The sequence below is a fragment of the Jaculus jaculus genome, chromosome 1 (genome assembly GCF_020740685.1).
Source record: "Jaculus jaculus isolate mJacJac1 chromosome 1, mJacJac1.mat.Y.cur, whole genome shotgun sequence".
NCBI classification, from domain to species: domain Eukaryota; kingdom Metazoa; phylum Chordata; class Mammalia; order Rodentia; family Dipodidae; genus Jaculus; species Jaculus jaculus.
The window spans coordinates 255,166,114-255,192,449 of record NC_059102.1 but is presented as its reverse complement, the minus strand read 5'-3'; positions in this window follow the sequence as shown (position 1 = coordinate 255,192,449).

The following is a 26,336-nucleotide window of genomic DNA, read 5'->3' as shown; positions in this document are numbered from 1 at the left end:
GGATTCCCCAGTACCCACGTTAGCCAGATGCACAAGGAGTACACGTGTGTGGAGTTTGATTGCAGTGGCCAAAGGCCCTGGCACGCCCATTCTCTCCCTCCCTCTCTCTCTCTCTCTCTCTGTTTCTCTATCAAATAAACAAATTAATAAAAATAAGATATATTTTATATTCAAGTACTCTACCACTTAAGTACATTAACAGTCTCAGAAGAAATTTTGTAGTTCAAAAAATTGAAATCAAGGCTTGGAGAAATAGCTTAGCACTTGTGCACTTGCTTGCAAAGCCTAAGGACCCAGGTTCAGTTTCTCAGTATCCACATAAGCCAGATGCACAAGGTAGCACATGAATCTAGAGTTCATTTGCAATGGCTGGTGGTCCTGGCACTCCCACTGTTTCTCTCTATCTGCCTCTTTCTCTCTCAAATAAATAAATTAAAAAATACAATATTTTTTTAAAAAAATTAATACAAACAATGATATTAGGGTATTATGCTTAGAGGAATGTATCAGTTAAATATTGTATGCTGAACTCCAATTGGGGCTATAGCATTTTAGAATGCTGTATATTTATTCATGATGAAAATCACAGCAACTTCATGGCTAGAAATCTGGCCTTGGATTTCATTGGCTGCTCAACTTCAGAGAAATGTCCATTATTATGCTTTGTTTTGAATGTTTAGTGTCTTTCATCATTCACATTCAGTTTTTTTTTTCACTAGAGTGCATGAATTCCTCATAGAAATCTTTTCAGTGCCATAGTTCTTATCCAATTCTTCAAGCTTCCTACTGAAAATACCATCTACTACCACTCCAAACTCTTTAATACAATGTTGAACAGCTATATAAAAATTAATTCTATGAATTATATATACATATATACATAAATAAATAAATATATATATATATATATATATATATATATATATATATATATGCATATACATAGACAATGTTCATTCTTAAGGTAACACATTCCCTAATAGTGCTTTCAAGACTTCCAAAGACTTTGTTCTTGTCTTTTTGTCCACCGAAACCCTTGCATGTATCCTCTACACACACTGTATTAATTCTGTAAACTTGATACTTACTAATTTCCAGTCTTTGTATTCATTCTTCCTTTGCTTTAGTCTTCTTTCTCCACCTTTTTTATTTGCCTTTTTTGTACTCATTGTTCACCATCTAGGGCGAGGTATATCCCTATTTCCTACTTAATCTGTTTAGTTATATATTCTCATATCTTCTTTTTCCTGCTATAATCTATATTTAATTGAAACTAATTTTTCAAACACAAGGGAATATCTTTTTTAAATGGTAATTCAGTTGTAAGATAATTGAAAACAGATATATTCTATAAATGTGAGTTACATATATTTTCCTCTGTTATTATTTGGCATTTACTTGATCTTGTGCAGTTTTGAGAGCAATGTCTTTATCTACTAAGATATCTCCCCAGCCATGTCTTATTCACTTTCACATGATAAAAGCATACCAAGACATATTTATGCTAAGGATTCTCAAATTAGATGTTGTGCGAAGGCTTTCAAATTACTTTTGGGGACATACTAGAGTCCTGGAGAATGCATAAATCATCTATGTCATATATTTCTGTGTATATGACAGTGTTCATATGAGAAACTCTCTCAAAAATAGTTCAGCTAGATATACTATCCTCTATTTATTCATTCTGAAATAAAACGCAATATCAAAACTAATTTGATAGACTCAGTAATACTAGTTTGTACAGATGATGATAGTCTCTGTGAGGTCATAAATGCAATGGCCATGTCCTATCTGAAAAATAGCTTTCCAAAGTGCTCCATCTGGTATCCTGGACAGAAGTGGAGGACAAAAAAGGAAAGAATGATGAAAGAAATAGAAAGAAAGAATCAAGGAAATAAAGAAAGAAAAAGAAAAAAAGAAAGAGAGAGAAGAAAGAAGAAAGGAAAGAGAAGAAGAGGGAAAAATGGAGAAAGACATCAAAGTAGAAAAGAAAAAGAAAAGGGTGTCAGTGTACAGAAGACAGGGAGTGAGGAGAAGAGAAGGAAATGGGAGTGATTATTGATGCATGCATCAAAACTGAAAACAAAAAAGGATCCCCAAATCATTTAATATCAGTCTATTTTTCTGGTTGAAGGGATTTGTCCTTTTGTATGATATACTAAAATGTTCTATTTCTTTAAAGTTTACTAATTCTACTAAAATGTGTGTAGTTTTTTTTTTAAATAATTGATCTATTTCTGTCATTTTCCCCCAATTTTCCTTTCTCATATAAAATTTTGTCTCTTAATGCAGGCATGTTCTCTTAGATTCCAGTTAGATCATTCTAGTTGTTTGAAAGAAAGTGTCTGGGTGTATTTGTGTCTTGGCCTGTGTGTATTATATTGTTTTCATTTTCTGTCTGATTAGCATTATAACATATCTCTTTATCTTTGCAATTCAAATGCATCCATTCCTTTATAAATTACTTCTAAATTTTTTATTCATTCTGAAGCTGGAGATATTGCTCAGTGGTAAAGGGCACTTGCTTGCAAAGCCTGACAGCTCTGGTACAATTGCCTAGTACCTACATTAATCCAGCCACACAAAGTAATGCATGTTCATTTGTAGGGGCATGAAGTTCTGGGGCACCCATTCTCTCTGTCTGTCTTTGTCTCTCATTTTCATTTTTTTTTAATTTATTTATTTGAGAACAACAGACATAGAGAGAAAGACAGATAGAGAGAGAGAGAGAGAATGGGTGCGCCAGGGCTTCCAGTCTCTGCAAACGAACTCCAGAAGTGTGCGCCCCCTTGTGCATCTGGTTAATGTGGGACCTGGGGAACCAAGCCTCGAACCGGGGTCCTTAGGCTTCACAGGCAAGTGCTTAACCGCTAAGCCATCTCTCCAGCCCTGTCTCTCATTTTCAAACAAACAAATACATATGTTAAAAATCATTCATCCGAGTACATATTTTTTTTTCCTTTTTCTTTTTTCAGCCTCTATTTTTGGATCTGATTTTCTGTTGTCTGTTTACTATGTGGCTTCTAATTTCACACTTATTTCAAGTTTTTTTTTTTCCTTTTTTCTTTTATGTTTAATCTTCCTGGAAATTCAGAGATAAGAAAAAAAAAAAAAAGAACAAGAAAGTTAAGATGTCAAAGTCATTATAATTTGTAAAGAAAACACTAGAGGGAAGAGAAATTTAACTTTTTAGAGAAAGTGGTGGATATTTGGCAAAGTATTAGTTGAATATCATTGACCATGTGTATAAACTGTCCAACACCAAAAAAAGGATAGACAGGAAGCATTACAGGTAAAAGTCATTGAATCTCATCTAAGGCTGGAAACACCTCTTGTTTCCATCAATCATGCTCAAAAACCATAAAAAGTCTGAAAAGTAACCAGTACTTTTCTTGGGATATTTCATAGATTCTCAGGATTTTTCAAAGAAATTCCTGACATAACAGAACTGTTTCATGTTTTCTAACTATACCAAGGATAAAATAAAAATAATATTTTTAAAAAGCAAAAAATACCCATATCCACTATGTCAAAAGTATCTAGATTAAGTTATTTGGAGTCAAATAAAAAAAAAAAAACTACCAGAAATATAAAATCAGAAGGAAGCTCGAAGAGAGTCAGTCCCCAGTCAGCGCGTCTAGTGCCAGAAGGTGTTACATGGGCGACTGGGGGAAAATGACCAATATCTGTCCAAGCAACTCATGGTCTAACCTAGTTAGCAGCAAATAACCTGTCATGATGCTCACACAAGTGCAATAGTGGCTCACAGCCATGGTGGGAAACTAACTACTCTTGATTTAGCTATCTGATCCCTTCAGTGGTACCGGACTCATAGCTGGATCTGAGAAATACGTCAGAACTGTATCCAAACATAAGCCCACTCTCCAATATCAAGCTTTGACCATCAATCGTGGGCTACAAGAGGGCTGACACGTATTAAATTCTCTATACGAAAGTAAGGGTTATCTCATTTGTCTGGTGCTAACTTACTCTCCATTGGAGAATCTGCTTCTCTTTTTCAGATAGATGTAGATCCCAAGCAGAGAGCTACCCCATACCTCAAAAGGGCCCCTGCTGAAACTAAGAACAGTTTGTGAAACAAGGAAGGGTGCTGTTTTCTTGGTGAACCAGGTACCAGCACAAGGGTGAAGGAGATCAACACAGAGAAAAATCAACTTCTACCAAATCAGATATCCAGAGGCCCCCAACACCTCATCACTGAAGCACACCAAAAATGAACCCAACATGGCTCAGGGAAATTTGCGGAAAAGGGGGAGGAAAGAATGTCAGAGCCACATGTTGGGTCATAATACACAGAGACATTTCTCCTACCCATAACTGTGGGCTAACTCCACAATGCATGACCCATAAACCTCAACCAGGAGGAGTCAGGGGGAGGTGGTAGAACATGGATCAGCCTAACAATGGTACCAAACTGACTGTATTCGCTGAGTACAAAACTAATTAATAATAAAAAAATGAGTATAAAAAAATCAGAAGTCTACAACTGATCACAGTGGGAACATTTTACTATTTATGTTGAAACAAGAATAGCAGATTATAATTTTTGCTAGTAATATCATTGAACATATTTGCAGAATTTTATTTGGAATATTCAAGGGAAAATGGAACTATTAATTATGATTCGAAGGTATATAGACATAAAATGTAACCTTTAACTATGAAAACAAAAGATACCCTCAAAGATGATAATTACAATATTTTAATTGGTATTTGAGATAATCATGAGAGTTGAAACTGAAGAGTTAGCAAAATAGATTGTCTAAAATATTAAACATAAAGAAGATAATAATGAATGAAAATGTTTAGGGAATCAGAGTTAAGAGACAACATTAAATTCTTTGGTGTTTATGCAATTAGAATTGTTAAAGAGGAAAAGGAGAACAGAAAAATACTGTTGGTCTATGCATGGTGAAACATAACTATAATCGCAGTACTTAGCCCTCCAGATGTTGAAGTAGGAGGATAGTAAGTTTGAAACCACCATAATTACATAGTGCGATACTTTTCAGAAAAAAAAAAAAACAAAAACATAAGAAATAAAGGGAAAGACAAAAAGAAAAGAAAAAAATAGCAAAGACATGTAGAAATGATGGCAGAAGCAATTTGGAAATTATGTAAAGAAAACCTTAGTTGCCTCAGATTAAAGAACCTCAATCAGCTAAGAGTTTTGAGTACTAATATACCAAGAAAAAAATATAAACATATTATTTAAAGCAATGTAAAAAGATAATCTTAAAAACAACCAGTTAGAAAGGGGAATTATTTACAGAGTAATAAAGATAAGAGTGGTAGCATCCTTCTTTCCAGAAAAAAATACAGATAAAGAGGAAAGCAATCTACTTAAAACGATGACAGAGGAAAAGATACACACACAGAACCAACCCTAAATCCTACCAGCTAAAGAAAATATCTTTCAAAACCAAAGGAGAAATAAGGCATTTCTACTTATAATAATTACATAATTTGTCACCAGCTGAGTTGCCACCTTGTAATAAGAAATAAAGTATGTCCTTTATGTTGAAGAGCATGATAATCTGATAGAAATATGGGTATACATAAATCGAAGATGGTCATTAGAAATGATAACTTAATTAATAAATGTTGACTTCTTATTTAAATCTATTTATAAGTGAATTAATTCTTTAAAACACAACCAGTAACAACATACAAAAATGCTGAATAACACAGAGTGACCTAATATGTATGAAAGCAACAGTATAAGGCTTAGAAGAAGAAATACATATAAACTTTTAAGCATCCTGTATTAGATATGAAGTAGTACACTTTAGTTAAAAGATAAAGTACAGTAATGTAAACATGAATGCCATAAATAGGAGTAAATTAAAGCAAAACTTCCATGTCAGAAATAACATGATATCATATCCTTGTTTCAGAGGATGTGAACCATTTGAAAAAATCAAACACCTCTTCCTCATGAATATATCAGTGGTGGAGGAATAACTTTTAACCCCCTAACACAGATAAAATATATACCAAAAAAAAAAACCAAAAAGCTAGCAGTTTCATAGATTAATAGTAAATCAGAAGAATCTGTAGCAAGAATTTTGCAGAAAATTTTAATTATAATTATCAGTAATAAAAAATTGAAAATTTTATCCAAATCTTACTAATGCTGCTCAGCTTTTAAATATGTATATATATGTATTTATGTGTTTGTGTTTATATTCAACATAGACTCATGAAAAGGAGAAAATCTTGAGGAATGTACAGAAATTTTTAGGAATAACAAATGAATTTAGCAATGTTGTAATTAGGTGGTACAAATAAGTTTTATTTATATGCTAGAAAGGATATAAAGTTATTGAAAATTTCTTTACAACCACATTTAACCTATGAAATAGTCAGTGACAAATTTGACAACCCATACTCAATTCTGGTATTCTGAACACTGATATGTTTTGAAGAGCTATAATAATTAAATTGATGATAAATGTGCTAGTTTGCTATGTCAGGAGACTCAAGACGGATATGTCAATTCTCTCATAATTAATTATTGTTTTAACATACCTTTAGTCAAATGTTACAATTTCTTTAAGTGAAACATGGCAAAGCAGATTCTAAATAATCTGCATATGTAAAAACTGGGACCTGGGCTCGGAAGATGGTTTAGCATTTAAGGTGCTTGCTTTCAAAGCCTAATGACCCGGGTTTAATTCCCCAGGACCCACATAAAGCCAAATGCAAATAGTGGTGCATTAATGTAGAGTTTATTTGCAGTGGCCAGAGGCACACACACACTCTCTTTCTGACCTTCAAAATGCATAAACAAAAATATTTTAAAAATAAAATCTCAGGAGATTTTAATTAAGAATAACAAATACATAAGACATGTTCTTTCAGATAAGACATGCTGCATTATTAATACTGGCAGTGGTGTGGCACCCACAGTCCATTTGAACTCATCTAGGTAGCAGTGCCTTGAAGGAAGCCTGTCACAGTGCTGTCACCGTGCCTCATGGCACTCACCACCCCGGTGATGGCCGCAATGTCAGTAGGGAGCCCTGCTTTAGGTGAGCACTGGTCAGCAATGGATTTGTCTTATTCAGGTCAGAAGCTGTGTCATTCCTCATCTTTCTCCTGTATTGCATAGAAATACTATCCACACAATTTTCCTTGCTTTTTGTCTTTCCTTATCTATACGAGAAACTTTCTTGCTGTCTTTTTGAAGAGAGTTTCATTTACCTAATTACTATTTTAATTATTTTTGATCTCTCACTTATTTTAGGGGAAATAATGAAATAAAATCCAATGCCAGCAAGTATCTAGAGGACCGGACAATAGGGTGGGTGGGGAGGGAGGAGGGCAGCAGGAGGGGATGGGGTACAAATTGTAGACAAATGGCAACGGTACCATAAAATTCTACATCCTAAAAGAGACCAAATGGTTGAACCTTCACCAGGCCCTTAGAGAGGACACCTGAGTCAAAAGCCCTGGAGAGTGTATGATGAAGACTGACCTTAATCTCCTGCTCTTCTCCCTCCCTCCCTCTCTCTCTCTATCTCTCTATCTCTCTGTCTCTCTGTCTCTCTCTCTCTCTTCCTCCCTCCCTCTTCTCTCTAACACTTTGACATTACTTATGTTTTTCTACCTTCTCTTCAGGGGCACTCCCAGTAACAGCAGGTGGCTATCATCCACAGTGAGCTTTTGATCAGAGAGACCTATAAGGTTTCCTAAAAGAATGTCAGATTTCTGTCAGAGTACTTGATGACCCACCAAATGTTAGTGGTAAGACCCTACTGCTGAAGGTACCATATGCAGTTGACATGTAACATGGGGAATGACATGACTGGAAGCTGGAAGAGAGTCAGTCCCCAGACAGTCAGCATGTCTAGTGCCAGAAGTTGCTACATGGGCGATTGGGGGAAAAGTGACCCATATCTATCCAAGAAACTCATGGTCTAACCTACTTAGCAGTGAGTAACCCATCGTGATGCTCACACAAGTGCAATAGTGGCGCACAGCCATGGTAGGAAACCTACTGCTCTTGATTTGGCTAACTGATCTGCTCAGTGGAATAGAACCCATAGCTGGATCTGGGAAACAAGTCAGAACCAGATTCAAGAATGAGCCCACTCTCCATTATCAAGCTACCACCAATCGTGGGGCACAAGAGGGCCTATACCTATTAAATTTTCTCTTAAAAAAAGTAATGGTTATCCCATTTATCTAGTGCTAACTTTACTCTCTGCAGGAAATTCTGCTTCTCTCTTTCAGATAGACACAGATTCTAAGGAGAACTACCCCCATCATACTTCAAAAGGGCCCCAGCTGAAACTAAGAATAATTGGTGAAACAAGGAAGGGTGCTGTTTGCTTTTTTTTTTTTTTTTGTATGTGGTTATATTTTATTTTCCAAATAATACTGATTAAAAATATTTACACACTTACTTTTAAATCCACAGTTTATCACTCTTATGTGTATTGATTTAAAAATTATAGCACAACTCCACAATGTATGACCCATATACCTCAACAAGGAGGGGCCAATGAGGAGGCAGTAGGTCATGGATGAGCCTAATAATGGTACCAAACTTCCTGTAATTGCAGAATAGAAAACTAATTAAAAGAAAAAAAAATATAGCACAAGATCTTTTAATATTAAGGGTTGGAGGGTAAGAAGAGTCCATTCAAAGCAAAGTCTGACACACTATATACATGTTTTTTCTCTGTACTTTATTTTAAATACATTAAGTTTTAAATGACACTCATCTTTTTTGTTTCATCTGCTGGTAAAATACGAGTGCAACTTCTTATCACAATAATGTTTGCCACAGATGTAAATGAATTTTCCCAATTGAAAATGGCCCTTTAGCTGCCATTAAATGAAAAATTTCAATGTAACTTAAATGAGAAATTGGCAGTAATTATAAAGAAAAGTGGTAAAATATAGCATTGTTTACATTGTTCCTTACAACACGAACTTTGAAAGAAGCACAGATGTTTTATAGAAGCTTAATTGGCTTTGAAATGGCACATGGGTGTTTTTTTTTTTTTCTTTTAAAATATTCTGGAAATTTTGCCGCCACCACCTTGTTTGTTGTAGATAGTATCTGTGACAAATGGGTAGACAAGAATGTTGTTCAAAAGAAAGCCAGACCCAAGATTTAACTGCACAAGAACAATGCACTTTTCTTCATGCAGCCTTGTTTCATATTCAATTGTCTAACATGCATTAGAATACATAAACTTGTATTCTAATGATTTTAATGTTTGATTTTATAAAATGGAAAGAATCTGAGGAAAGACAGGACTGCAAACACCCAACACAGCCTTGTGGGCCTTAAAATGGTGTCTGGCGACAATCAGGGTGATGTCGGTAAACCGGTCCTGTTCCCTCTGTTCATTCAATCAGTCTAGAATCATCTTGTGATATTCAGGAATTTCCTAAGGGCGTTCCATTGTTCCGTCAGCTTCCATAGCCGAAGGGCTTCTCTTCGCAAGGGGGTCCCGGCGCTCCACTCTGCTGCGCCCCAGCGCATCCGTGCAGCCTGCGGACCCTGGCTCACTTTCTGGCGGCCATGGCAACCAAGGATTGTTGTTTTCTTAGTGATCCTGGTACCAGCACAAGGGTAAAGGACGCTGACACAGAGAACAGTCAACTCCTACCAAATCAGATATCCAGAGACACAGAGGCTCCTAAGACCTCATCACTGAAGCAGACCGACAATGAACCCAATGTGGCTCAGGGAAATTTGTGGAAGAGGGGGTGGAAATAATGTCAGAGCCACATGTTGGGTCATGATACACAGAGGCATTTCCTCCTACCCATCAATGAAAGCTAACCCCACAATGCATGACTCATATACCCCAACAAGGAGGCCCAGGCAGAGAGGGGTAGACAGGGAGGATGCTAACAATGGTACCAACTTGACTGTATTCACTGAGTACAAAACTAATTTAAAAAAAAACATATAGAAAATCTTGTCTAATAAGGTCATCTTAAATTTATAATAAATGTAAAAGTTTAAAATTTTGATTATTTAAAAAAGTCTACACAGTTTATAGCAATTACTTTTATTTTTATTTATTTATTATTATTATTTTGTTGTTGTTGTTGTTGTTTTGGTTTTTCGAGGTATGGTCTCACTGTAGCCCAGGCTGACCTGGAATTCACTCTGTAGTCTCAGGGTTGCCTTGAACTCTGCCTCCCTAGTGCTGGAATTAAAGGCTTGTGCCACCATGCCTGGCTCTATAGCAATTATTTTTCACAGAACAGTTATGTAGGCAAATTACATCTGTAAAGAAATTACAAATTAAATTATGATTCATTTCAAGCAATTAAGAAGTCACCAAATTTTCCTAAAAAAAAATAATCCCAATGCTACTTTGAATATCCTTCTCTACACTTGGCTTTCAATTATTGTTGAACAATCTGTATATTTTGGAGGACTGTATAATCATGGTACACTATTCCACATTTTTTTCCATTTCCCTTTCATTAACCACACTACATTGTACTTATGAGTAAATACCCAAAGAATAATTAAAACATTTAAAACTACATCAATTCATCATATTTCACCTCATTTACTCTTGGCAAAAAGTTAACATTATATGTAACTTGAATAAGTATGGGCAAGGAATTGATAATTCAGATATAAATATTATTTTATTGGAAGGAGAGTTGGCTCAGTGGTGAAAAGTCTCATGGCCCAGGTTTAATTCCCCCAGTGGTGTATGTGCCTGGAGTTAATTTGAAGTGGCAGGAGATAATGGAGTGGCCATTCTCTCTCTCTCTCTCAATCTCTCTCTTTTTCACTCTCTCTCTCAGACAGTGTGTGGGGGGTGGGTCTGGAGTAAGTAGGCCAGACCTCTGTTTCCAGGCTCCTCCACCTCCTTGGTCTTGGTTCACTGCAAGGACAGTGTGCAGGTAAGCACAACAATGAGGAGTGAATAAACTTGACCCCTCCTTCCTGGCTCTTTCAAGTTCCCTGTTCCAAGGTCCCTGGATCTGTTTGTGAGATGGAGGGCACAGTGTAGAGTAAGTAGGCCACATATCCTGTTTCCTGGCTCCTCCCAGTCCCCTGCTCCTTGTATGCCCCATTGTGTTTTGCTTGGGGAGGCCTGGTCCCTGTGGGAGCTGTGGAGTCAGGCCTTGTAATCTGGTACCTTGACTGACCACTGGGTACCAACATTCCTATTTACCTGAACCAGAGGGTGTATGAGCCAAAGGACAGAAACTTGCTTCCTCCTCAATAAAGTAAAGAGTCTTCTGAAAATGGGTAGATAACAATGCACCCCCCCCCCCCCGCCAAAAGAGTCAGAAAACTGAGAAATCTCCTCCAAGGATGGCTATTCCTACAAAGGAAGCCTCCAATGAAATCATACAGAAATCAAAACAAATTCATTCCCAAAATGAAAATACAACCACCAATGAGATCCTGATTAAAAAACAAAACAAAACAAAACACTGAACTAGAAGCAAATTATCAAAGAACCAATACTCAAATCAATGAAATTGAACAAAATCATCTCTTAGAGCATTCAGCTCTTGATTGAAGAAAATGCTAGAACCCTCAAAAGAGGTATGGATAAATTGAAGGTAAGTCTTGAAATCTAAGATCTCAACAACCAGTTGATTAAGCTTAATGAAGATTTGATCAAATGCAAGACTAAATTCAAGGAAGTATCAAGAAAAATCAGAATTGAATTGAAATCATATCTCAAAGAAAAGAAATGGACATGATGCAAAATAGTACAACAGAAAACAACAATCAAATCTGAATTATAAAATCCTCTCTAGAACCCCCTCATGAAAAGAGTTACTCATGTGGAAGACAGAATCTCTGACATGGAAGACAAGATAAAAGAATTTGATTGGGATGCTAAAAACTTTGCTAAATTCAAAAAATCAAGTGAACAGAATGAGAGAACTGTGGAATACCCTAAAACAACCAAACACCTGGATGATGTGCATACCAGAATGAGAGGAAATTCAGGCCAGATGTATAGAGACCACATTCAACAATATTAATGAAGAAAATTTTCTGAATCTCTCATAAAAGAGGCCCATCCAATAAAAGAAGCCCACAGAACACCAAGGATAGGACCAAAGAAGAAACTCCCAAAGACACATCATAGTTAAAACTCTTAACCACAATACAAAGAGAGGGTGTTAAAAGTAGCAAGAGAGAAACAATTCACAACACACAAAAACAATCCCATCAGAATTACCTCAAATTTCTCAATGGAAACCCTGAAAGCCAGAAAGGCCTGGAATGGAACACTTCAAAGTCTAAAAAACTATGGCTTCCAAACCAAGTTACTCTACCCAGCAAAAGTATCCCTTATCATAGATGGTGAAAGGAATACTTTTCATGAAAAAAGTCAACTCTATAATTATATGAACACAAAGCCAAACCTACAGAGAATACTTGAGGGAATACTCCACACAGAACAGTCAAATAATGAATCTCAAGAGCCAAAAACAAGAAGAAGATCACAATAGCCAAATAGACCAGGCTCAAAACAGTACAAAACACAACAAAACACCAAACCCCATAAAGCACCTCATAATGGCAGGCCTTAATTCAAACCTCACAGCTCACACATCAAAAGACACAGGTTATCAGGATGGATCAAAAAAACTGGAGCCTTCTATCTGCCATCGTTAAGTAACCCATCTCATCACTAAAGATACCTCCCCAGAGTGAAAGATTGGAAAATGATATTTCACACAGATAGAAATAGAAAAATAGCAGGTGTTGCTATATTAATATCTGATAAAATAGACTTCAAGCCAAAGTAATCAAAAAAGACAAATATGGCCATTATTTACTCATCAAGGGAATGATCCAACATGAGCACATCACAATCATAAATATATATGTGCCTAATACAGATGCCCCAAAGTTTATAAAACAAAATCTACTCAACAATAAAACAGAAATAAATACCAGCACCATAATAGTCAGAGACTTCAATGCTCCACTATCATCAATAGATAGATCATCCTAGCAGAAAATCAATATGGAAATAATAGAACTCAACAACATCATAGATCAACTATACCTAACACATATCTAGAGAACATTCCACCCCAACTCTACAGAAAATACTTTCTTCTTACCAGTCCATGGAAACATCTCCAAAATTGGTCATATATTTGGCCATAAAGTGTGCCTTCATAAAGGCAGGAAAATTGAAGTAACTTCCTGCACTATGTCAGATTACAATGCGTTAAAGCTAGAAATTAACAACAAGAGAGACATCAAGAACTACACCAGATCCTGGAGACTATACAACACACTTATAAACTAGGAATGAGTAATGGAAGAAATCAAAAAAGAAATTGTAAAATTCCTAGAATTGAATGATAATGAAAACACAACTTACCTAAACTTATGGGACACAATAAAGGAAGTCGTAAGGGAAAAAATCATAGCCATAAATGCCTTCATTACAAAGACAGAAATCCCAAATTAATAATCTCACTTTCCACCTAAGGGCACTGGAAAAACAAGAAAAATGCAAACCAAAGACCTCCCGATGGAAAGAAATAATTAAGATTAGAGCAGAATTAATGAACTGTAAACTAAAAAAAAAAAAAAAACAAATTTAAAAATTGATGAAACAAGCTGGTTCTTTGTGGTAAAAAAAAGATTTACAATATTGATAATCCTGGCCAAATTGATCAAACAAAACAAAACAAAAAGAGAGAGAAGTCTCAATTTAACAAAATCAAAAGTGAAAAAGGAGAGATCACAACAGACATTAAATGAAATTGGAATAATCATCAGGGCATACTTCCAAAACCTTTACACCACAAAATTAACTAATTTGGAAAAATGAATGAATTCCTGGCCGCATACCACCTATCAAAACTAAACTCAGAGCATCTCCAAATAACCCTATTACATCCATGGAGATTGAAAATGTAATTTCCCTGAAAATGAAAGTCCAGGATTGGATGGCTTCTTGGCTGAATTCTATGAAAACTTCATTAAAGAACCGAAACCAAGTTTTCTAAAAGTCTTCTGCATAATTATAGACCAGGGAATCCTCCCCAACTCCTTTTAAGAAGCTAGCATTACCATAATACCAAAACCAATTAGAAATGCAACAAGGAAAGAAAACTATAGGCCTATATCAGTGATGAATTTAGATGCAAAGATCCTGAACAAAATCCTTGCAAACCAAATGCAATGGCTCCTCAAAAGCATTATCCATCTTGATCAAGTAGGCTTCATCCCAGTGATGCAGGGATGGTTTAACATATGGAAGTTGGTCAACATAATGTACCACATAAACTTAACCATAAGAACTACATGATCATTTCAATTGCTACAGAGAAGGCCTTTGTCAAAATATAATGCCAAGTCATGATCAAAACACTGAAAAGAATAAGCATGGTGTGTGTGGGGGGTTATATCTCAACACAATATATGCTTCATCCAATAATATATATACAATATATATATATATACAATATAATATAATATAAATATATATATAAACAATATAATATAATATATAATATAATATAAATATAAATATAATATAATATATAATATATATATAATAATATATAATATATAATATAATATAATATAATATATAATATATAATATAAATATAAATATAATATATAATATAATATAAATATATATACAATATATCCTTCATCCAATAATAATGAGGAAAAATTCAAGGAGTTCCCACTGAGGTCAGGAACAAGACAGAGGTGCCCATTCTCACCACTGCTCTTCAACATAGTACTAGAAGTACAGTGAGGCTGTCCCATTTTCAATAGCAACAACAACAACAAAAAATACCTTGGAATAACACTAACCAAGGTTGTGAAAGACCTACATAGTGAAAACATAAAAACACTCAAGAAAGAAACAGAGAAGGACTTGCGAAGATGGAAAGTCTTCCTAAGCTCCTGGATAGGTAGAATTAATATTGTGAAAATGACAATTCTACCAAAAGCAATATATAGATTTAACATGATACCAATAAAAATACCAGCATCATTATTCACAGAGATTGAAAGAAATGATCTCAGAATTCAAATGGGATGGCAGAAGTCCTCAGATATCCAAACATATCCTCAGGGGCAAAAAAAAAAACAAAAACAAAAAAAAACCTCTGGAGACATCACCATACCTGATCTAAAGCTATGTTACAAAGTCATAGTGACAAAAATGGCATGGTATTTAAATAAAAGCAGAAATATAGATCAATGAAACAGAGTTGAAGCCCCAGACATTAAGTCAAGTAACTACGGCTGCTTGATCTTTGACAAAGGTGCCAATAATGTAGACAGGGGAAAACACAGCAATTTCAATAAATGGTGTTGGACAAATTAGATGAACATATGTAGAAAAATGAAATTAGACCCACTCATTTTGCCATACACAAACATCAAGTCCATGTTGATTAAAGACCTGAAATGCTTGAACTATTGGGGAAAAAAAAATCGGAGGCACTCTTGATGATATAAGTCTAGGGAAAGATTTTGTGATCAAAACCCTAGTACCTCATGAAATTAAACAAGCACTAAACCAATGGTATCTTATGAATCTAAAAAGATTTGCACAGGCAAACATACCATAAGCAGAGCCAGTAGATTACCAACTGAGTAAGAGAATATCTTTGCCAGCTATTCCACTGACAGAAGCCTAAGATCTAGAATCTAAAGAGAACACCAAAAACTAAACAATAAAAGATAAAACCACCCACTTCAAAAAGAGGGGCAGAGAACTAAACAGGGAGTTCTCAGAGGAAGTATTACACATGGCTAACACACAATTAAGAAAATGTTCAACATCCATAACTATTAGGGAAATGCAAATTGAAACAACTATGAGATTCCACCCCATTAGGATAGCAAACATTAACAACTCAAATGAAAACAAATGTTGGTGAGGCTGTGGGGAAATAGGAACCCACATTCACTGTTGGTGGGAATTTAAGCTGGTACAACCACTATGTAAATTAATATGGAGACTCTTAAAAAGGATGAATACAGAGTTACCAACAGATCATGTTATTCCCTTACTGGGCATTTACCCTAAAAACTCCACATCTCAGTTCAGAGATATTTGCTCAACCATGCTTATAGCTGCTCAATTCATAATAGCTAAAAAGTAGAATCAACATAGAAGCCCATAGTTGAATGAATGGATAACCAAGATGTGGTATACTACATGATGGAATTCTACTCAGCACTAAGAAAAAAAATGGCACAATAAAATTTGTAGAAAAATGGTCAGACTTAGAACAGATCATTCTAAGTGATCTCACACAATTGCATGGTCTAATTCATGTGGGGATCCTAACCCAGATCAGTATGAGTTGCTGACATACTTGAATATCATCTCAAGGCTTGGACAATAGGCAGGATAGCGTTTGGGAAAAGGAGAAGGATTGGGGGGGGGGGTCACAAAACTGAATCCAAATTGAACTAGCATCCTAGTGTACTACATCCCTTGAGTTAGATTAAAAGGTGGAACCCTCAAGAGGATCTTAAGGGGAGCATCTGAATCAAAGAGCTCCAGAGAATGTGAGACAAAACCTAACCTTAAATTTCTCCTGATTCTATTTCTTCTCTGTCTTTTCCTCTTTTTCCCCTTGGCCCTGCCCTGTAATACCTTGTTTACATCTACAATGAGCTGTTGATCAAAGACTTACTAGATCTCCCAACACAAACAAGACAGACTTCTATCAGAGCATATGATTACCCACTGGAGTTTAATGGTAAGACCCTACTGCTGAGGATACCATATGCTGTAGGCACAGTCCATGAAACAACCTCGTTAGAATCCAGAAGAGAGCCAGTCCCCAGACTATTAGCCCATCTTGTGCTGGAAAGTGGTACATGAGCTACGGAGGGAAAGTGGACCACATCTATCCAAGCAACACAAAATCTAAGTGACTCCGAAGCAAACAACCTGATATAATGTTCACAGTGGTGCAATAGTGGCACACTTCCATTGTGGGTAACCAACTGATTTTGGATTCGCTAACACATCTGCCCATTGGAAAAGTAACCATATCTGAAACTGGAAAACAAGTCAGAATTATATACAGATAATGATTCTGCTTTCCATTGTCAAGCTCCCACAATTCTTGGACTATAAGATGGTCTACACCTTTGAAATTCTCTCTAAAATAATAAAGGTTATCCCACTTAACCAGTGCTGAATTCACCCTCTGTTGATGAATCTGCTTCTATTTTTCAGATGGGATCTGGACTTGAGAAGATAAACAACCCAGCCCCAGATGAAACCACAGAGGAATTGGGGAAATAAGCAATAGTGTTGCTTTCTTAGTGTATCTGATATCAGCATAAGGGTGAAGTAGATAGAGACTGAGGACATTCAACACCAAACCAGAGAGAGATCTAGAGGCTCCTAAATGCCTATCACTGAAGTAGACTTTAAATTGGCCCAGTATGGCTCAGGAAATTTTGTGTAAAAGAGCACATAGAGGTTGTTAGAGCCACAAGTTGGAACATTTTGCACAGACATTGCCTCCCCCCATAACTGCCCCAAACATAATGCATGTCCTGTAATCCCCATGGAGTAGACCTGCCTCCTCAATTAGGAAGGCCTCTTCAGAAAAAGGACAGGAAGGAGGGAAAGATGGTACCAACCTGTATTGTTAACATATTTAATATGTCCATATCTAACAAAAATTAAAAAAAATAAATAAATTAAGTGTGAAAGATGAACTTTCAAATGACAAATTAATTCAATATATGTTACAAATGGATGATTAAGCTAAAGTTTATTCTTTCAATTGCTTTTCAAAATGCTTATTCATTAATTAATTATTCTGAACTCTCCCAAATGATATTGAATGTATGTGTGTATATGTATATATATATATATATATATATATATATATATATATATATATATATATATATATATATATATATTTTAACATAATTCAGCAGGACATTCATAAATGTAGCTCAAAGTAGGTGTTTTTTCTTCACTTCTGAAGAGATTCCATTGCTTCCTTTTTGATATTTAGTTTTATGTTTTTAGTTTTTAGTTTCAAAATGCAATCTGTGGGAACCTACATATTTTTCAGTCATCTTTTCCTCTCAAAAATAATGAAAATTTGTGGAGGTAAGTGAATAAGCTGTCTGTTGTGTATTGAGATAAAACATGGTTTACCACACAGTAACAATAAAAGCCTGTAGAAAATAAATTATTGCATTCAGGAACTTGTGTATAAGGAATGTTGAAGATAAGGTAACTTCAATAAATCCTACAGTGAATGCTTATTCTCAATGAAAGTTTTGAAGCATCAAACTTGTTACCAAACAATTTTCCTTCTGTGTTTCATTGAGAAGGATATCAGTATATGGTTTCAAAACTTGACATTATCCTATGTGTTCAGGAAAAAATCCATATGAAGAGTTACATGGAACACTATGTTCATATATTTAATATGTCCATATCTAACAAAAATTTTAAACAAAAATTAAGGGCTGGTAGATTGCTTAGTGGTTAATTGCTTGCCTATGTAGCCTAAGGACGCCAATGGATGCTAAATTCCCCAGGATCTATATAAGCCAGGTGCACAAGGTGGTGTATGTATCTGGAGTTCATTTTCAGTAGCTGCAGGCCCTTGTGCATCCATTCTCTCTCTACCTCTCTTTCTCTGACTGTTTCTCTCAAATAAACAAACTTAAAACATATAAAATAAAATTTTAATAGGAATGTAAGTAAATATCTAGAAGCTAATACTGTGAGGGAACTCAAATTTCACCATATAAAACACATCATTTTTTGTCTTGTATATTTTTAGATTTTTTATAAACCAAGTGTGAGATTATTATTATTATTAAACCCACTTTATGGAAGAAAATGTGGAAAAATTTCCCAAGAGCTATTGTTTAAAAATCAAGTAGATGAGTTTCTGCTCTACATCTGCCTGATTTAAAAAAGCTTGAAGCTACCTATATTAACTCAGATTTTCACTAAGAAAATGCTGCAGTTGAAATGGGTACACAGTGGAACATTATTTCTCACAGTCTGTAGATTTGGCATCCAGGGTCAGATGTTGCTGTTTGGCTTCTCTCTCTTTGGCTTGCTTATAGACTCCTTTTACTGTGTCCTCAAATAGTGTTTCTTTTATTCATGAGACATTTGGCGTCTGTAATTCCTTTTTGTTTTTTGAAATCAGTCCTTACTCTTATAGTCTCATTTAGCCTTAATCATCTCAATAAAGACCCTCCAAATACAGTCATTTGAATATTAGGCTTCAAAACAAGAACTGCTTGACTATAGAATGAAACTGGGAATTGATGGGTGACCAAGAAACTATCTGTAGTGAAGAATAAGATGCCAGAGTTAGAAATCTATTTAAAGAGCCATAATGTCAAAAACAAATTATTTTTTTTTATGTGGTTTCAAATACTAGAACCAAAACTAATTGGAAGAAAGTAAAAGTAGAAGAATTTGGTTTTCTAAACAAAGAAGGTCACTATAGGTACCCATCAATGGAGATGTTTCCTACATGATTCATGATTTCAAGGGGTTCACATAGAGAAGAATCTGATTTGTTTTCTACCATATGGCAGCACTAGCCAAATGTATTGTTTTAAATCAACTTAAAAATTAAAAACTGGGAGGGCGACTTCTGGTTAAGATGGCGACGTAGGTACCACGCCAAAACAGCCTGGGGGGGGGAAAGACCAAAAAAAACTCAGCAAAATACACACTTTTACTAAAAAGTGAGGTGTATAGGAAGTTGAGGCGGCAGCGGAGAAGTGGAAGAGTTATAGAGCATCCAGAGCCTGCACAGGCGGGAACAGCGGCTCCGGGGCGGCTCGGCTACCCGCTGCAACCGCCGGACTCTCGGCTCGAGCCGCAGGACAAGCCAGGTGCGGGATTTTCCCCTCACACCGCGCTCTCCGCAACTCGGGAAACGTGAGGGGAGAGCGGCAGCGAGCAACGGAGGGAGGAGCAGACCGCGAGGTAAAAGCACACGTGGAGAAGCGATACAACCAGAGCAGCCGCGGCTCCCTCCCCTCCCCCGCCGCCTGAACCCAGCTCCAGCGAACACAGCAGCGGCCCGGGACCCGGCCACGCCAACTTGGGCTGATGGCGGGACCCAAGCAGGAGCAGAATTCGGCAGCAACTTCAGCGGCTCCAGCACCGGTACCAGTGGCCCCAGCAGCAGCGGACCCAGGAGCGGCAGCGGTGACAGATCCCGCAGCAGCGGCTTCGGGGTGAGCAGCAGCGGTGGACACGGCAACGGCAGCTTCAGCAGCGGTGGGGGGCTCCGGGGGTGGCATCTACAACAGCTGCAGAGGCGGCAGCAGCGGCTCAGTTTGCCCCGTAGGAAAAGCAAGTGCCCAACTCCAGAAATCAGAACAGCAGCCCGACGACCCAGGCAGCAACTTGACTGAGACCACAATCACCCAAGGTAACTGGGATTGCACCAGGGAAGGGTCTCACTTGGTCACAAGCTGACTTGGATACCTCAACAGACCAGAAATCTAAACCTCTTTGTTGATAGAGGATCTGGTCATTATAATAACTACTCTTGCATACATACTCGGGGCTGTTTTTGATGGAATGAGTACAGTGTTTAGCTAAATTTTAGAATCTACCAGTATATTATTCCACTCAGCCTGCTTGAATACTCCTATAGCAGGGAAACTCAACCCCTAAGAACATCTTTGTAGATACTCTGAGAGTCTTAAGAGCCACACCTAATACCTTAAGGTCCTACCCTGAAAATATATTACATCAAATCAATTGATACAGCTAAGAATACACAGCTAGCTAGAAAATCCAAGCATTAACTTAATCCAAGATGCAAAAATATATACATTATAACACAAGAAACACTAAAAAGCAAGACGATATAAATCCACCTAAAAGTATTAATGCATCAGAAATGTCCTCCAGTGAGAAAGAGTTAGAGGAAATGCCTGAGAAAGAGTTCAAAAGAATAATTATAAATATGTTCAAAGAGGTCAAAGAACACATGAAAACAATCAAAGAGGAAATCAAAGAGGAAATCAAAGGAATCAAAGAAGAGGCAGGACACCAATTTAATGAAATAAAGAAGGCAATACAAGACATAAATAGAGAAATAGAAATAATAAAGAAAAACCAGTCAGAATTACTAGTAATGAAGAACACAGTTAATGAAATAAAAAACTCTGTAGAAAATCTCACCAGTAGGATGGATGAGGGAGAGGACAGAATATCTAAGCTAGAAGATCAGGTGGCAGACCTAATGCAGTCCAACAAAGAGAAAGACAAACTTATAGAAAAGTATGAGTGGGAATTTCAAGATATTCGGGACACTATGAAAAGATCCAATATAAGAATTCAGGGCATAGTAGAAGGAGAAGAATTCCACTCCAGAGGCATAGTAGGCATCTTCAACAAAATCATAGAGGAAAATTTTCCCCAAATTGGGAAAGAGGTGCCAATACAGATACAGGAAGCCTTTAGAACCCCAGCCAGACAAAACCCAGAAAGAAACTCTCCTCGCCACATTATACTCAAACTTCCAAACACACAAACCAAAGAAAAAATATTGAAAGCAGTTAGAGAGAAAAATCAAGTTACCTACAAAAGCAAGCCCATCAGGATTACAGCAGATTATTCAACACAAACTTTTAAAGCCAGAAGGGCCTGGAGTGATATATTCCAAGTTCTGAAAGATAACAACTGTCAACCAAGGTTACTTTATCCTGCAAAGTTATCCATCCAAATAGATGGAGAAATAAAGACATTCCATGACAAAAGCAGGTTAAAGGAATATCTGAAGAAAAAACCAGCTCTACAGAAAATACTTGATAGAATCCTCCATGCTGAACAAAAGGAAAAGCACACATATAAGGAACCTAGAAAAAACCAGCCATACTCAAATACCAGTTAACAGAAGAGAGCACAGGTAGAACAAGTAACACACACACACACACACACACAAATGGCAAACATAAATACACACCTTTCAATAATATCTCTTAATATCAACGGTCTCAATGCCCCAATGAAAAGACATAGATTTGCAGACTGGGTTAAAAAGCAGGATCCTACAATTTGTTGTCTTCAAGAAACTCACCTTTCTACAAAGGATAGACATTATCTTAGGGTGAAAGGTTGGAAGACGGTGTTTCAAGCAAATGGGCCTAGAAAACAAGCAGGGGTTGCTATCCTAATATCAGACAGGGTGGACTTTAGTCCGAAGTTAGTCAAAAAAGATAAGGAAGGTCACTTTATATTGATTAAGGGCACACTACAACAGGAGGACATTACAATGCTAAACATATATGCACCTAACATGGGGGCTCCCAAATTCGTCAAACAAACACTATTAGAACTAAGGTCACAGATAACACCAAACACGGTGGTGGTGGGTGACTTTAACACCCCACTCTCATCAATTGACAGGTCATCCAGGGAAAGAATAAACAGAGAGGCATCTGGACTAAATGAGGTCATAGAAGGAATAGACCTAACAGATATATACAGGACATTTCATCCAAAGGCTGCAGAATATACATTCTTTTCATCAGCACATGGAACATTCTCTAAAATAGACCATATATTAGGACACAAAGCAAATCTTAACAAATTCAGGAAAATTGAAATAATTCCTTGCATTCTATCTGACCACAATGGAATTAAACTACAAATCAGTAGCAAGAAAGGCTATAGAGCATACACAAAATCATGGAAGCTAAACAATACACTACTAAATGATGAGTGGGTCAATGAAGAAATCAAAAAGGAAATCAAAAAATTTATAGAGTCAAATGATAATGAGAACACAACATACCAAAATCTCTGGGACACAATGAAAGCAGTTCTAAGAGGTAAATTTATAGCCTTAAGTGCCTATATTAAGAAATTAGAAAGGTCGCAAGTAAACGACCTAATGCTTCGCCTTAAAGCCTTGGAAAAAGAAGAACAAGGCAAACCAAAAAGTAGTAGACGGGAAGAAATAATAAAGATTAGGGCAGAAATTAATGAAATAGAAACAAAAAGAACAATCCAAAGAATTAATGAAAAAAAGAGTTGGTTCTTTGAAAGGATAAACAAGATTGATAAACCCTTAGCAAATCTGACCAAAAGAAAGAGAGAAGAGACACAAATTAATAAAATCAGAGATGAACAAGGTAACATCACAACAGATTCCAGAGAAATTCAAAAAATTATAGGGACATACTATAAAAGCATATACTCCACAAAGTATGAAAATCTGAAAGAAATGGATGATTTCCTTGATCTATATGACCTACCTAAATTAAATCAAAATGAGATTAATCACTTAAATAGACCTATAACAAACATGGAGATCTGAGCAGTTATCAATAATCTCCCAACTAAAAAAAGCCCAGGCCCGGATGGATTCACTGCTGAATTTTACCAGACTTTTAAGGAAGAGCTAACACCATTGCTTCTTAAGCTTTTCCAGGAAATAGAAAAAGAAGGAATCCTACCAAACTCCTTCTATGAGGCCAGCATCACCCTGATACCAAAACCAGGCAAAGATAGAACAAAAAAAGAAAATTACAGACCAATCTCCCTCATGAACATAGATGCAAAAATTCTCAACAAAATATTGGCAAACAGAATACAAGAGTATATCAAAAAGATCATTCACCCTGACCAAGTAGGCTTTATCCCAGAGATGCAGGGATGGTTCAACATACGCAAATCTATAAATGTAATACATTACATAAATGGGTTGAAGGACAAAAATCACATGATCATCTCATTAGATGCAGAGAAAGCATTTGACAAAATCCAACATCCCTTCATGATAAAAGTCCTACAGAGACTGGGAATAGAAGGAACATATCTCAATATAATAAAGGCTATTTATGACAAGCCTACAGCCAACATATTACTAAATGGGGAAAAACTGGAAGCTTTTCCACTAAAATCAGGAACAAGACAAGGGTGTCCACTGTCTCCACTTCTATTTAATATAGTTTTGGAAGTCTTAGCCATAGCAATAAGGCAAGAGACACACATAAAAGGGATACAAATTGGAAAGGAAGAAATCAAGTTATCATTATTTGCAGATGACATGATTCTATACATAAAGGACCCTAAAGACTCTACTAGCAAGCTGTTAGAGCTAATCGAAACCTACAGCAATGTAGCAGGATACAAAATAAATACACAGAAATCAGTAGCCTTCATATATGCTAACAACAAACACACAGAGGATGAAATCAGAGAATCACTCCCATTCACAATTGCATCAAAAAAAATAAAATACCTTGGAATAAACCTAACTAAGGAAGCAAAGAATCTATACAATGAGAACTTTAAGACACTCAAGCAAGAAATTGCAGAAGACACTAGAAAGTGGAGAAACATCCCTTATTCCTGGCTTGGGAGAATCAATATCGTGAAAATGGCAATCTTACCTAAAGCAATCTACACATTTAATGCAATCCCTATCAAAATTCCAAAGGCTTTCTTCATGGAAATAGAAAAAACAATCCAAAAATTCATTTGGAATCATAAAAAACCTCGAATATCTAAAATAATACTGAGCAACAAAAAAGAGGCTGGTGGTATCACCATACCTGATTTTAACCTATACTACAGAGCCATAGTAACAAAAACAGCATGGTACTGGCACAAAAACAGACATGTAGATCAGTGGAACAGAATAGAGGACCCAGATGTAAGCCCAAGTAGCTATAGCCACCTGATATTCGATAAAAATGCCAAAAATACTCATTGGAGAAGAGACAGCCTCTTCAGCAAATGGTGTTTTGAAAACTGGATAAATATCTGCAGAAGGATGAAAATAGATTCTTCTCTCTCGCCATGCACAAGAATTAAGTCCAAATGGATTAAAGACCTTAACATCAGACCGGAAACTTTGAAACTGCTAGAGGAAAAAGTAGGGGAAACCCTTCAACATATTGGTCTTGGCAAAGACTTTCTGAATACAACCCCAATTGCTCAGGCAATAAAACCACAGATTAACCACTGGGACCTAATGAAATTACAAAGATTTTGCACCGCAAAGGACACAGTGAAAAAAGCAAAGAGGCAACCTACAGAATGGGAAAAAATCTTCGCCAGCTATATATCTGATAGAGGATTAATATCTAGGATATACAAAGAACTCAAAAAGTTAACTAATAAGGAATCAACAGGCCAATCAAAAAATGGGCTAAGGAGCTAAATAGAGAGTTCTCAAAGGAAGAAATACGAATGGCATATAAGCACCTAAAAAAATGTTCTACGTCACTAGTCATCAGGGAAATGCAGATTAAAACTACATTGAGATTCCATCTCACTCCTGTCAGATTGGCCACCATCATGAAAACAAATGATCATAAATGTTGGCGGGGATGTGGAAAAAAAGGAACCCTTCTGCACTGCTGGTGGGAATGCAATCTGGTCCAGCCATTGTGGAAAACAGTGTGGAGGCTCCTAAAGCAGCTAGAGATTGATCTACCATATGACCCAGCTATAGCACTCCTAGGCATATATCCAAAGGACTCATCTCATTTCCTTAGAAGTACATGCTCAACCATGTTTATTGCTGCTCAATTTATAATAGCTGGGAAATGGAACCAGCCTAGATGTCCCTCAACAGATGAGTGGATAATGAAGATGTGGTACATTTATACAATGGAGTTCTACTCAGCGGTAAAGAAAAATGAAGTTATGAAATTTGCAGAAAAATGGATGGACCTGGAAAGTATTATACTAAGTCAGGTAACCCAGGCCCAGAAAGCCAAGCGCCACATGTTCTCCCTCATATGGGGATCCTAGCTACAGATGACTGGGCTTCTGTGTGAGAATGAAAATACTTAGTAGCAGAGGCCAGTAAGTTGAAAAGGAGACATAAAGGGTGGAGAAAGGAAGGGAGGAGGCTACTTAATAGGTTGATATTGTATATATGTAATTACAATGATTGTAATGGGGAGGTAATATGATTGAGAATGGAATTTCAAACGGGAAAGTGTGGGGGTGGGGAGGGAGGGAATTACCATGGGATATATTTTATAATCATGGAAAATGTTAATAAAAATTTAAAAAAAAAAATTAAAAACTGGGCTGGATATATGGCTTAGTTATTAAGGATCTTGACTGCAGAGCCAAAGAATTCAGGTTCAATTCTCCAGGACCCCACATAAGCCAGATACACAAGGTGACACATGTGTTTGGAGTTAGTTTGCTGTGGCTGGATGCCATGGTGCAACCATTCTCTTTATCTCTCTCTCTCTCTTTCTCTCTCTCTCCATGCCTCTTTCCCCCTCAGATAAATAAATAAAAATAAAATATTTTTAAAAATTAGAAACTGCCATTAGGCTTCATTAGTCAA